The 13,569-nt window shown below is 41.1% G+C and overlaps 1 protein-coding gene and 1 pseudogene across 2 annotated transcripts in view; both read left to right on the plus strand.

Annotated features, from left to right (window-relative positions):
- The window catches only part of CPM (carboxypeptidase M), a 68,199-nt gene that overhangs the window by 4,762 nt on the left and 49,868 nt on the right, over positions 1-13,569 (plus strand). The window lies entirely within an intron of this gene.
- On the plus strand, positions 1,083-1,293 carry LOC113923305 (annotated as a pseudogene).

The raw sequence follows: 13,569 nt of genomic DNA on the forward strand, positions 1-13,569 counted from the left end.
TACTGTTCTGTGCCTTTCTCCCTCACCCTAAGCTAATTATCTTGCTAGTGCACGCAAACATGTTATTTCTAAAAGTTGATTTTAATGCCCTGCTTTCTGTCCTATCAATGGATATCCTAGTGTTTATTTAACTTCTACCCCACTGATGGACATTTAGTTTTTTTCTCAACTTTTCCTGTTACAAATAGTGCCATAGTAGACCTCTTCAAAGCTAAGACGGCAAAAAAACACAGACTTTGGAACCACAGTGCCCAAGTGCAAATTCTAGATCCTCTACTCTGTAGCATTGTGACCTGGAGTTGTTGGATAATTCCTGGCACATAGAAAGTACTACATAAAAGCTGCTGCTAGGGATATTGTAGCTGCTGTTAGGGAGAAGTTTCCAAAAAGGAAATTACCAAGTCTTAAGCAGTTTTATGTATTTGATACATGTAACCAAATTGCTTTCCCAAAAAGATTGTATTGATTTTTATAATCTCACGAGAAATGTATGCTAAGAAAAAAACAACTTCTAAATCTTCTGTTAGTCATAAATCAGTATTGGCATTAGTGGTTTGGAAGATTATTGTAGATTTGTCGAAGAGTACAAAGTTTTGGTCATACAAGATGAATCTGTTGTAGAGATCTGCTTTTTACTGCATAGTGCCTACAGTTAAACAATACTGTATTGTATGCTTAAAAATTTGCCTAGATGGTAGATCTTACATTGTGTTCTTAAAATAATAGCATAATAATAAAGACTATTGAAGCGTCTGTTTTTCATTGTTTAATGTATAAGGGAGAATTTATTTCTCATGTTTTTTCCTCAACAACACTCACCTTCACATATTCATTGGATGGATATTAATGGAATTACTCTGCTGGGAGCAATACCATTTCAGATGCTCAGTAATCTCCCTAGAATTGGTTTAGACCCCTGCCCCAAAGAGGCGTGTACTGTGTTCTCATGCCCAGATCTCTCATTGTCTGCTGCCCTTGATGGGGTAGATTTTAGCTGGTGATTTGCCCTCAGAAAAGAACATTGTGTATAAAACTTTGCCACATTTGGTTTTCTGTCACACTCTGTTCATTTCTCAAGTGTGATTGCTTCTCCGCCTTTTGGCTAAGATCAAGTGTAGCATTTCTCAAGTGTGATCATAAAGCTAGTTTGCTTGGGATCCTGTAGGATCCTGTATTAAATGCTCTTTTTTTTTTTTTTTTTTTTTTTTTGGAGAGAAAGCATGTGCACACGAGGGTGGGGGCAGAGGAAGAGAGAAAATCTTAAGCAGGCTCCGGGCCCAGCACAGAGCCCAACATGGGCTCAATCCCATGACTCTGAGATCATGACCTGAGCTGAAATCAAGTGTTTAACCAACTGAGCCACCCAAGCGCCCCTAAAATGCTCATTATGATGTAAATATGATATCGAGGACCAAATATCAAGAAAATCATTACAATCTAGGAATTTCAGCTGTAATCCACGTTTGTGATTTAAAGTTATAATGGTTTGGCAAGCCTTTCTGCTTCTTGAAAGGTTTGAAATGCAGAGTCCTTTTCTGAAACATCTTACAGATCAGCCTTGTTTATCACCATTCAGGGATTCTTAAAGATACTGCCTTTTTTTAAAATAAAGAAAAGCTTTAGATTTCCCCTACATTTATAGTATGATATTTTAAAGGAAATTGAGGGGTGCCTGGGTGGCTCAGTCATTAAGCGTCTGCCTTCAGTCATGATCCCAGGGTCCTGGGATCAAGCCCCGCATCGGGCTCCCTCCTTGGGGGGAAGCCTGCTTCTCCCTCTCCCACTCCCCCTGCTTGTGTTCCTGCTCTCGCTATCTCTGTCAAATCTTTAAAAAACAAAAAAGAGGAAATTGAGACAATATCGAAAAGGTAACATAGGATTTTACTCTGCTTCTTCTATCTAGTAACCATTTTTATTCCAAATCTCAAATCTATCTAAATGGCAATAATCTAGGGACAAGTGGCATTTGAAACTTAAAAAAAAAAAAAATGACAGCCAATATCAAGTGACTTTTACTATTTGCCTGGTACTTTACATATTATGTTTCACCTGATCATTCTAACAATGGTATGAAATACCATTATTATCCTCCAATTTACATACGAAGAATTGAGATTAAGTGAATTATACATAATAAATGACAGAGGAGCCAAATTATTAGTAAATGAAACCAGTGCCTGTCTTGTGCCAAATTTTGAACCTTCTTTACTGTGAAGTTTCTCCAGTTATTTTTCTCTCTGTCCTTGTTCCTTACCACCTCCACCCTGTATCTCCTGCCCCTGCCATCTTCCCTCTGACCCGATTCTGGAAAAGTTGACAAGCTTCCTCTATCATCCAAGAAAAATCATAATATATATATATATTTTTTTTTATGTGCTAAGTGATCTGTGGAATTCCTGGATCCGTTTTAGGTATTCAGTTTCATCTAAAGCAATTTGGATTCCATCTTTTGTTTTAAAGATAAATTTTTTCTATATGCCAAAACTCTTTGAGTATGAGGCAAAAGGAGATGTCTGAGATTCTGGTTTGCACCCTTAATGGGACATCCACCCACCAAAGTGCCATCTCTTTAGAGAACAGTAGTTCTCATTGAGCAGTACCGCCCCCTAGGGGGAATTTTGGAAATGTGAGGGAGTGGTTTAGGCCAATAACTTCTAAGTCTTGGCAGGGGGAACCCTCCTGATGCATTCTTCTGATCTTGTCAGCAATGCACGAATAGTTATGCAGAGTAAAAAAATTGTCACCCACACTTTCTAATGCCTTCTAGGTGAAAGACCAGTTTACAGTTATCTGAACCTAAAACCAAACTCTTTTATGTACAAATAAAAATACTTTTCCCACAGTTTTAATATATACTGAACTTTCCAGGAATGTAACTGTATGTAAACTGAGGGGAAATTCTATTTTCCGTAGCTCTGAACTTGATTGGGAGGGATTTCCCATTCATAAGATCCTGACACTGGTGACCACACAGTTGAATCTGTCTGCCTTTGTAGCAGACGCATTCACTGTGACTCTCAAGTATAGGTATAAGCATCTGACTTTCTCGTGTCTTCTCGTGGCTCGTGTCCAGAGGTTTACCTGCTGATACCAGGTTTTATTATAAGTTTCTCTTTTATTTCTCTTCTATATAATTTGAATGTTATACTGATCTTTTTGGAATTACATAAACGTGTTTTCTGGGCATGTTATGCCAGCATGGTAAAGGAAGAGTTGCAAAATATTGGATGTGAAAAAAGAGGCATAAACTGATAGGGCTAGGAACTGTTGAAGTAAAATCACAGACCTAGATTCAACTTTATGTAGCCAGCATCCAAAAGGTGTTTGGTCTCTGTTCTTAATCAGTGAACAGGCGTGTCTGGAGGTGACACTAGGGTGACAGTCGTAGCTGGAGTTGAGCCACAAAAACTGCCTTTAGTCCTGTTTCCTTCTTTCACTTTGTGTTTCTAGAATGTCCCTTTCGTTAAGAGTACCTAGTAAGATAAAAGGAATCCTAAAGTAAAAAAAATAAAATAAAAAGTAAAGATTATTTCAAACACCAGTTTGCATCTGGTTTAGGAGATTAAAGTAGGTCTTCCTATCTAGTGATTTAAAGCAGTTGGTGTTCTTCCGAGCTCCTTAGTGATCCAATGTAATACAGTATAGTAGTTTGCTGAGAAGTTCGTAAATCCTCATTTGAGTTTGGTTAAAAGGAAACAGACATGAGTTGCACATTAAGACTTTCTCATCTCGGTGTTGTAAGGATTGCTGCATGTTAGATGTTTTAAAGTACAAATTTTCTGGTCTGTGACCCTTGGCAAAGTAGCTTCAGCAAGCTCAGCTGGAGGGCTTAGTCTCCACTGCAGCAAAAAAAGGCTGCCAACTTCAAACAAATTGCCTTCAAACTGGCTCCACAGACTTATCATGAACTTACCCGGAGCTGAAGATAACAACCTTCTTGTGGGGTATAAAGGCATTAACAATCGTGCTTAGGTATTGGGAGGGTTTACCCTTGCACAGAGTTTAGTAGAAGAAACCAGTGAAATCCCCCTTCTGTTTAAGTAAAGAGCTTTCCATTAGTTCCTTTCCCGGTTTTCTAATTTCTCTGATAGAAATATTCTGAGAAAACTAGAACCGTACTTGAGCAAAATTGAAGTCACATGAACAATTATCCAAATACATGCCTCAGATACCTTTCTGACAAAGTACACAGGTATATTATGAATACAATCAGACAAAATTTAGTACAATGTCCCATTTTTAGAGTGGGAATGGATGTTACAGACCCTGTGATCACTCATTCAGTTCTTCACGGCTTAGTTCAAAATGTTAACAACTCCTGGAAGCCTTTCACCAGTCCCCTGGGCAGAGTTAGCATCTGCCTGCACCCCTCTTCCTGGCAACTCTGGTTCTAGCTAATTTGCACCTGGGGGGCAGGGATTAGGCTGTGTTCATCTTCCTATATAGGCCCAGATCTGTGCTTATTAAAGGCCAAGCACTCTCAGGGTCAGAGCTGAAGAGTTTTTCCATGCATAGTAAGTGAAACATGAATGTAAATCTACTTTTACACAATATAGTATATAGTCAGGTTGTTATACTGTGTTAAGTATATAGGATATATATTTTTATATATGCTTTTATATAGTTACATTTACCATATAGAACTTTGGTATATAACTTTATATTGCTACATAAATTGTATGTGGTAAGTACTTCAGTCTCTCAAGTGTTTTTGTGGTATTTTTATGGTATTCAACTGAGTTTCTAAGAGTAATAGAATAAAATGCGTCCCCAACTGACGAGCTTTTATCTGAAATTTAGCTCCATGTGCATCTAGTATTATTAAGGTGTAAATAAATCTAATTAAAAAGTAATGGGGAAACTGTTGAATTGCTATTTTATGGCAAATACTATAGATTGGAGAGGTGGATGCCACAGCTTGAGTTAAGTCACCGGAGCGTAGGAGGTGGCAACGGGGACCTGAGTGTCTTTCGGGCAATGAAGGGCATAAGTGAACTACTCCAAGCCCGGAGTGATTCTGTGCCCTATCCCTTGGGTCCTCCAACCACTAACCAAACATGTATTAAGAGCGAGTAAAATAGGAGATACGCATGCTCCTCCAGGAAGTAGAGTTGAGTAAATATGCCTTGTTTTATTTGAACAGTGCCAAGATAATTTAAGTGTCTATTTAGAGAATTTAAAAAGAGAAGAATCCTTTGATGAAACCTGCCCTCCACCCCACACAGTTCAGCAGAAAATGGAAACCCCTTAATTCAGTGGCTTTTTTCCATCCACACTCAGGAATGTTGTACAGATTTAAGATGAAGGTATCTGACACGTTTACTTGCTTTGAGTGGTTCAGAAAGGCACAGGTTTTGGAAATTCACAGATAGACTGTTGAAGAACCTTAACTTTAATTTTTAGATCCTACTAAATATTCATTCCCTTGCCCATTGTTGGTAACTCAGGCCCACCCATTAAAATTCTCTTTTTTTTTAATATTTTATTTATTTGACAGAGAGAGATAGCGAGAGCAGGAACACAAGCAGGGGGAGTGGGAGAGGGAGAAGCAGGCTTCCCGCCGAGCAGGGAGCCCGATGCGGGGCTTGATTCCAGGACTCCAGGATCATGACCTGAGCCGAAGGCAGATGCTTAACAACTGAGCCACCCAGGCATCCCCCCATTAAAATTCTCTTAAAGGCAGGGGGTGGTAGTCACTCTTGTGAGTATAGGCACCTGGGGATGTGTAGAGCGCACAGACCATTTTTTTTAAAGATTTTATTTGAGAGAGAGAGGGAACAAGCTGTGGGGAGGGGCAGAGGGAGAGAGAGAGAGAGAGAAAAGCAGACCCTTTGCTGAGCACAAAGTCCTACTGGGGGCTTCATCCTAGGACTCAGATCATAACCTGAGCTGAAGGCAGCTGCTTAACTGACTGAGCCACCCAGGCGCCCCTGCACAGATCATTTTAACATGCAGCAATTCAGCAGTTTCCCCATTACTTTCCCCCCCGCAGTTTTTTTTTTTTTTTTTTTTAGATTTTATTTATTTATTTGACAGAGACACAGGGAGAGAGGGAACACAAGCAGGGGGAGTGGGAGAGGGAGAAGCAGGCTTCCCACCGAGCAGGGAGCCCAATGATGTGGGGCTTGATCCCAGGACCCTGGGATCATGACCTGAGCTGAAGGCAGATGCTTAATGACTGAGCCAGCCAGTCCCCCCTCCCCATTACTTTTTAATTAGAAGATTTATGTACATCTTAATACTAGATGTGTATGGAGTTAAATATCAGAGAAAGGCCACTCAATTGGAGAACATTTTCTTTCTATTACTCTTAGGAACTCAGTTGAATAATCTTTTAGCATCCTGGAGATAAGCCTAACTGGTTTATCATTTGTTACTGGTAAGTTCCTTTCTATTTTTAAAGAAACAGAAAGACAAATTGGGATATATCACATTTTGGCTTTAATAAACAGTTTAATTGAGCTTGATCATCTTTTAAGAACACGTTTTAAGGGTGCCTGGATGGCTCAGATGGTTAAGCGTCTGCCTTTGGCTCAGGTCATGATCCCAGGGTCCTGGGATCGAGTCCCGCATCGGGCTCCCTGCTCCGTGGGAAGACTGCTTCTCCCTCTGCCTCTTTCTCTCTCTCATGAATAAATAAATAAAATCTTAAAAAAAAAAAAAACACGTTTTAAGAACGTGTACTTCTAAGTGCACAAAATGTGTTTATGGGATCTATAGCACACACTGGTTCCAAGTGCAGAAGTGGGCAACAGTTGCAAAGGCCTTGAGGTGGACAGGTTATTGCTATATTCTAAGAATAGAAGCAAAACCAGGGGAGCTGGAGGATAGTGAGCAAAGGCAGAATCCTACTGGATGAAGTTGGAGAGGTGTGTAGGGGACAGATCATAGAGTGCTTTGCAAGCCAATTCAAGCATGGAAAGTTCGATTCTGTTCTGAGGGTAATAGGGAACCGTTATTTTAAGGACAGCTTTAAGGGTTTTAAGGACAGTAATATAAACTGAGGTAGGTTTAAAAAAATAACTTTGCCTGCTGAATAGAGAATTAGAAAGGGGCAAGTATAGAAGCAGAGAGAATAATCCAATTATAATAATCCAGGCAAATGGTGATGGTGGTGATTTTGATTAAGATGCTGTATTAGAAATGGAAGGAAGTGCAAGGATTAAAGATTTGTTTCAGAAACAAAACCAACAATACTTGCTAATAGATTAAAAGGGGAAGGGGAATATCAGGAGAAAAAACCCTGGAATGACCTTTAGCTTTTATGCTTGGCCAGCTGAGTGGGGGAGGTAGTATTGACCAAGATGGGGACAACTAGAACACAGCAAGTTTGGGTTGAAAGCAAGAGCTCTGATTTAGACAACTTTTTATAAGTTTGAAGTCCTTAGTAGACATCCAATGGGGATGTCCAGTAGTTGGGTATGGGTATGGAGTTTGGGGGAGAGGTTGGCTAGAGAAGTAGACAAATACACTGATAGTGGATCTTAAACGTTCTCACTACCTGCACAAAATAGTAGTAATGTGAGGTGAAAGATGTGTTAACTAATCTTACTATGGCCATCATTTTACAATATATGCGTATCAAATCATCATGTTCTGTACTTTAAGCTTACACAATGTAATACAAGTCCTATTCAGAGCTAAGTTTTTTGTTGTTGTTTTTAAAGGTTTAATTTATTTATTTGAGAGCGAGCAAGTGAGCATGAGCAGGGGGAGAGGGAGAAGCAGACTCCCCACGGAGCAGGGAGCCAAACGCAGGGCTCGATCCCAGGACCCCGGGACCATGACCTGAGCTGAAGGCAGACACTTGACCAATTGGGCCACCCAGGTGCCCCAGAGCTAAGGTTTATTAAACAAAGGATATGGTGCAGGAACAGCAGGATAATGATCTACATAGGCAAAGACCCGAAAGGTCAGCATCAGCTTCTTTGCTCTCCTCGTGTGAGGATCCCACAGCTATGTGTTTCTCTCCAGCTGTGAACTGTACCTCCACCCAGGGAAGCCCACTCAAGTCTTGGCAGTCCAGAGTCCTTCAAGGGAGCTGATCACATAACTGTGCACCCATCCAGAGCGCAGGCTCCTGCAAGATACCAGGTGCACATCATGAATCTTCTTGTTTACTTTAAACAATGCTTTTGGCTTGGTTCGTCCTGACCAACTACTGACTTGAGGGTACAAAATAACAACATTAATTAGTGAACATTTCAGGAGTATAGTGCTCAGAGTTTGGCTAGGGGTCATTACTGCCACTGCAGGTGCTCCAAGAGATAAGCAAGGGGTGAGTAAAAGAGACAGGCTGTTTTAACTCTTTCCTTGCTGAGGTCTTGGTTAACCAACCATGTTGAATGCTGCTGTAACTGAAAACTGAGAGCCGGAAAGTGGAGTTAAATTGTTTTTCTCTAGACCTCTTTATTCCGAGGACATTTATTACATGCCTAATATAGTTTGTGGTGTGTGCTAGCATAGGAATATAGAGGTAAAGAAGTTAGACTTGGTCCCTGCCCTGATGGGGTTGACAGCCTGAGAAGTGAGTAGGAGGGAAGAGACCCCCCACGAGATACAGGTGTGAGCGGCCCTGTGGGAGCCACGGCACTGCATCCGAGACCTGCAGGTGTCCAGGTGGAAGGAGGACGGCGAGGCAGTAAATAGCACATTCAAAGGCCTGGTGGTGAAGGAGCATATTGACCTTAAGGAACACGCGATGTGCAGTGTGGCTGAAGAGGAGAGCTGAGGCAAGGTGGGAACATCATGGAGGGCGTTGTACACTGTGTTGAAGATTTTGGCTTCATCCAGGAGGAGCCATAATCATCCTAGGATTCATGCCTAGGAAAGTGACAAATTTGTTTTCTTGATTGGAAAATTTCTGATAACTTTACATTTCATTTTGCATTAGAGTAAAGATACCCTTTAAGATATGAAGTGGAACAGCCATTTCGTGTCAGGGGGGGCGGTGTGGTGAGAAAATACAAACCCACCAGACTGAGTAAATCAGAACACCAACAAAATGTAATATCAAATCTGTAAAAATAACAGTTTTTTATCTGTAAAAATAACAGTTCCCAACAACTATCAGTGTGAAAAGTTCTGATTTAAATCCGGAATTGGACTGAACTCTTCATCTAAACCTTAAAGATTATTTTACAATACATTTTATTAAAAACATTTCAACCATGTATGACACATACTATCTTTTCTTTTTGCCCTCACAGAGCACAGATCACATGAGAGGGAAGGATTTTTTTAATCGGTTTTGGAGGCAATTCTGTGTATGCTAAACTTATAGAGAAACTGATAAATATTACATCTAGAATCCAAAGAGAAATGCCAGAGTATATAGAAACAAATACTTTTTTCCCAGCTGTATTGAGATATAATTGGCATGTAACATTGTGTAAATACACTTGAGGGTTATCCACTATCAGCAACTTTAAACGTGTATAATACAGTATTAACTATGATCCCATGCTGTACATTAGATCCTCAGAACTTGGAAGTTTGTACCATTTGATCAACATTTCCCCATTTCCCACACTCCCCGGTCCTTTGCAATCACCAATCTCCTCTGTTTCTATGACTTTGGCTCTTTTAGATTCCACATCTAAATGAGATTATAGAATATGTATCTTTCTATGTCTGACTTATTTTACTTAGCATAATGCTTTCAAGATTCATCCATGTTGTCTCAAATGGCAGGATTTCCTTTTCTGGCAGCTGAATAATATTCCATTATATATCATAAAAACATATAATAGGCAATTTAATATATATTATGTATAATAGACTATATTATATATATTATAGCACACATATATGTGGTTTTGGTTATCCATTCATCCATCTCTGGACACTTAGGTTGTTTCCATGTCTTGGCTATTGTAAATAATGCTGCAATGAACCTAGGGGTGCAGATACTTCTTAGACATAGTGATTTCATTTCCCTTGGATCTATATATCCAGAAGTGGGATTGCTGGATCACATAGTAGTCCTAGCTTTAATTTTTTTGAGGAAGCGCCATACTGTTTTCCATAACGGCTGCACCATTTTACATCCCCACCAACAGTGCACAGATACTTTCTACTTAAAAATAATGTTGGAATATTCTTATGAAATACAACCATTTATATTTCCAGGTGGTAGTAGCAGCACTGGGAGGGAACTCAAATCATGGTCTCATTTTCTAGGGAAGCTATTCAGGAAGAGCAGTGAGGATGAGAAATGAAAGAAATGCTAGTGCTGTTTATTGAGCCCCTGTTATATACCAGGCACTCTGCTAGGCACTTTACAAATTTTCCTCATTTAAGCTATGTAAATACTCTGAATTCTTTACATTCCCATTTTAGAGCTGAGAACAAATAAATAGAGTTCAAAGATGAAGCAATTGATGACCCAAGCGTCTATCTTGGTAACTGGTAGATTTGGGTCATTAACTCAAATTTGTCTCTTAGTAATTCATTTACATATTTATTCAAATATTTAGGGAGCTCCTGTTGTCTCCCAGAATCTGTGTGGAAAGATACAAAGAACAACAAGGCCTGGGCCTTTCTCTTTAGGAGCTCAGGCTGGGGCCTGACACCCAGTCACTTGAATGAGAAAAGTACTCTAACAGGGCTATGGACATTCAAAGGCCTAACCTCCAGGAGGCTTGGTAAAGTGGAGGAAGGCTTATCAGGGAAGCTGATACTTAAAGCTTTGAATGTTATCAGGCAGACAGGTGAGAGGATAGGAATGCCAGGTAAAGTGAATGAAAAAACAGACCACAGCCTAGGGGGCTTGGTGGGGTTAGCTGTGAGAAGCAGCTGGAGCACTGTATGTATGCTCCATGGTGCCCTTGTATGTATGATCAAGGATAAAGATTTGCCAGTGATTGTTTCTGCTGTATCTTAGCATCTAGGGTAACTTCGTTTGTGCTCACTGGAAGATACAAAGTTTTAGAAGGATTTTGTCGTCATGGGGCTTTTTTTTTTTTTTTTTTAAACAGATTGTTCAAAGAACAGTGCTAAATAGGGGAAATATTTTGACTCCCGTAACTCTTCACTAAAATTGCTGTATTTGTAGCCCCAAGGGAATTAATGTTTCCATAGGACATTCTGTTCTCTGTCCTTGGGAAAATATGTTTATTAAAAGAATGATAAAGGGTATTTGAGGATTAGTAATAAAGTTCTACACTTTATTGAATACTTACTATGTGCTGGATACTTGTCTGCATTATTTTAAATCCTGATATCAATCTGGGAGTTCAGTGGTGTTCTCTCCGCTTTACAAATGGGAAACTGAGGCTTTGAGAAAGATGACATGCCCAAGACACTTGAGCTAGTGTGCAGCAGGGCTGGGAATTCATACCCAGGTCTGTCAGAATTCAGAGCCCCAGTTGTTTCGATTTTCAAATGGTCTCTAGAGTCTGGAGTCTCCTGTCCAGGTGGCTTGGGATACTTCAGTGGATAAGGAAACAGAAGACAGCTTGGGTTGCCCTTTCCTAATGCAGAGCAGCTCAGCTTTAACTGTTTACATTGGATTTTACGTTAGATTTTTTTATTGGAATAAAGGTCCCGTGACCAACAGTGGGTAGCATGAAAATTACTGCATTGACCATGATACTTTTGCCAGAATAGACTGAGGTGGATGTGCCAGGCCCTCTGGTAGGTGCAAAGGAGTATCAGTTCCTGCCCTTTTGGAACGTAGATGCTTTTCAGAGGGTTCAGAGGCCTCTGAAACTGATCAACACAAGATTGTATCCATTAGAGAGTATTGAATATACTCTGTATAAATCAAACCAAATTCTAGGAGGTTGTGTAAATAAGAGTGTCTTGGCTGATCACCTGTGTGTTGGTTTAGGCCAAAGATCTCATCCTTGACCCTCCCCATGCCCAAATCCTTGCTATGCCCTAGGGAGACACAGTCTCTCTAAATATCTCAAAATGCTTGGAAACACTTAACCACCCCTCCTGGTTTGCCTGAGCCCAGCAGCTCCCCTCACAACTGAGGTGTTCAGACCCATATGGGCTCGGTTGATGGACAAGGTGGAAGGGGAGAGAGCAGGGGATGGAATCTGCCATCAGGAACTTTGGATTTTCCGGTGAGCACAGACTAGGATATCTTAGATGCTAAGGCTGCAGGATCCCAGGTGAGGACTGTGCATAAGACACAGGTGCAGCCAGTGAATGAGACAGTCGGGTCAGACAAGTAATGGTGCCCACTCGCTAGAGATGGAGATACAAGTGAGTTAAGGAAGGAAAACAGAGTAACCTTTCACACTGGGGAAACGAACAGAATCTGAGGCTGTCACACCCTGTACATCCTCTAAGGGATGTCTCGTGACCTGGCATAAAGTTACAGTGCGGTCTAGTGAGAAATCCTTCATTTTTGAGGCGGGAATGCTAAGGAAACAGAGTGAACTAATGGAATAGAGTGTTGCCTAGTAGGAGAAGGTAACTGTCCAGGGGTCTGAGCATCTAGGCACCACAGCATGATCTCTGAGGTCATAATTGACAAGTGAGAAGTTGAAAAGTGCCTCTTCTCCCCATTCTTTTTTATAGAGTCGCCTTTAAAACAGGTTCCCATCTGGCAGTCATTCTTTTTTTTTTTTTTAGAGAGAGAAAGAGATTTATTTTAAGGAATTGGCACACATGATTAGGAGGGCTTGGTGAGCCCAAATCTGATGGGGTAGGACAGGATGGTAGGCTGGAGACTCGGAAAAGAGTTGCAGTTCAAGTCCAAAGGCAGTCTGGTAGCAGGATTCCTTCTTCTGAGGGGAGGTCAGCATTTGTTCTATTAAGGTCTTCAACTGATTGGATGAGGCCAACCCATATCATGGGGGGTAATCTGATTTCCTCTTGGAACTGCCATAGTCCCTGAAGAAGAAGCAACAACAGACAGACATGGTTAGGGCCGGGCAGGGGCGCGGGGCTGCGGCGCTGCGGCTGCGGGGCGCGCACCCGCCGGCTGCGGTCGGTCCGCGGCACCACTGCTCATGTGATCCTGACTGCCCGCGAGCCGCACGCTCCGCAGCCGCAAGCACTGCGTGCCGCGCCTGCCCGCGGGTCCCCCCCCCCCCCCCCCCCCCCCCGGCAGCCGGCCCCGGGCGCGAGCTGCGGGCCCCTCTGGCAGTCATTCTAAAAATAGGTTTTTAGAGTAAGTGGTAGGGTGAAAATTAAGTGTTTAGCAGAGTAATCTTAATTTTTTTTTAAATCTTGGTAAGAAAGAAATCTTGGTAACAGGTATTAAAATTGGGGAGCTATCAGAATAGGGTGAAATACCATATTTATACCCAGAACTGTAAATACACAGTTTGAAATGTTTGAAAATGACAATAAGACAGTTTAATTGTGGTTAAGACTCTTGTTATGCTCTTCAGTAATCGTGATTTTGAGCAAGATTCTTACTGTCTGTGGGCCCATTTGCTCTTTTGTAAAATGGAAATAATAGTATTAACCTTATGGGTTGTTGAAGGTAAATGAATGAATAGATATGAAGTGCTCTGGATGTGATTGGCACCTAAGAAATGCTGTGGAAGTACCTGCCGCTGTTGCTGTTACAGAAATTGGGATCTTTGGCAAGGGGGCAGCGTGGCA

Source organism: Zalophus californianus, chromosome 9, assembly GCF_009762305.2.
Source record: "Zalophus californianus isolate mZalCal1 chromosome 9, mZalCal1.pri.v2, whole genome shotgun sequence".
Classification (NCBI taxonomy): domain Eukaryota; kingdom Metazoa; phylum Chordata; class Mammalia; order Carnivora; family Otariidae; genus Zalophus; species Zalophus californianus.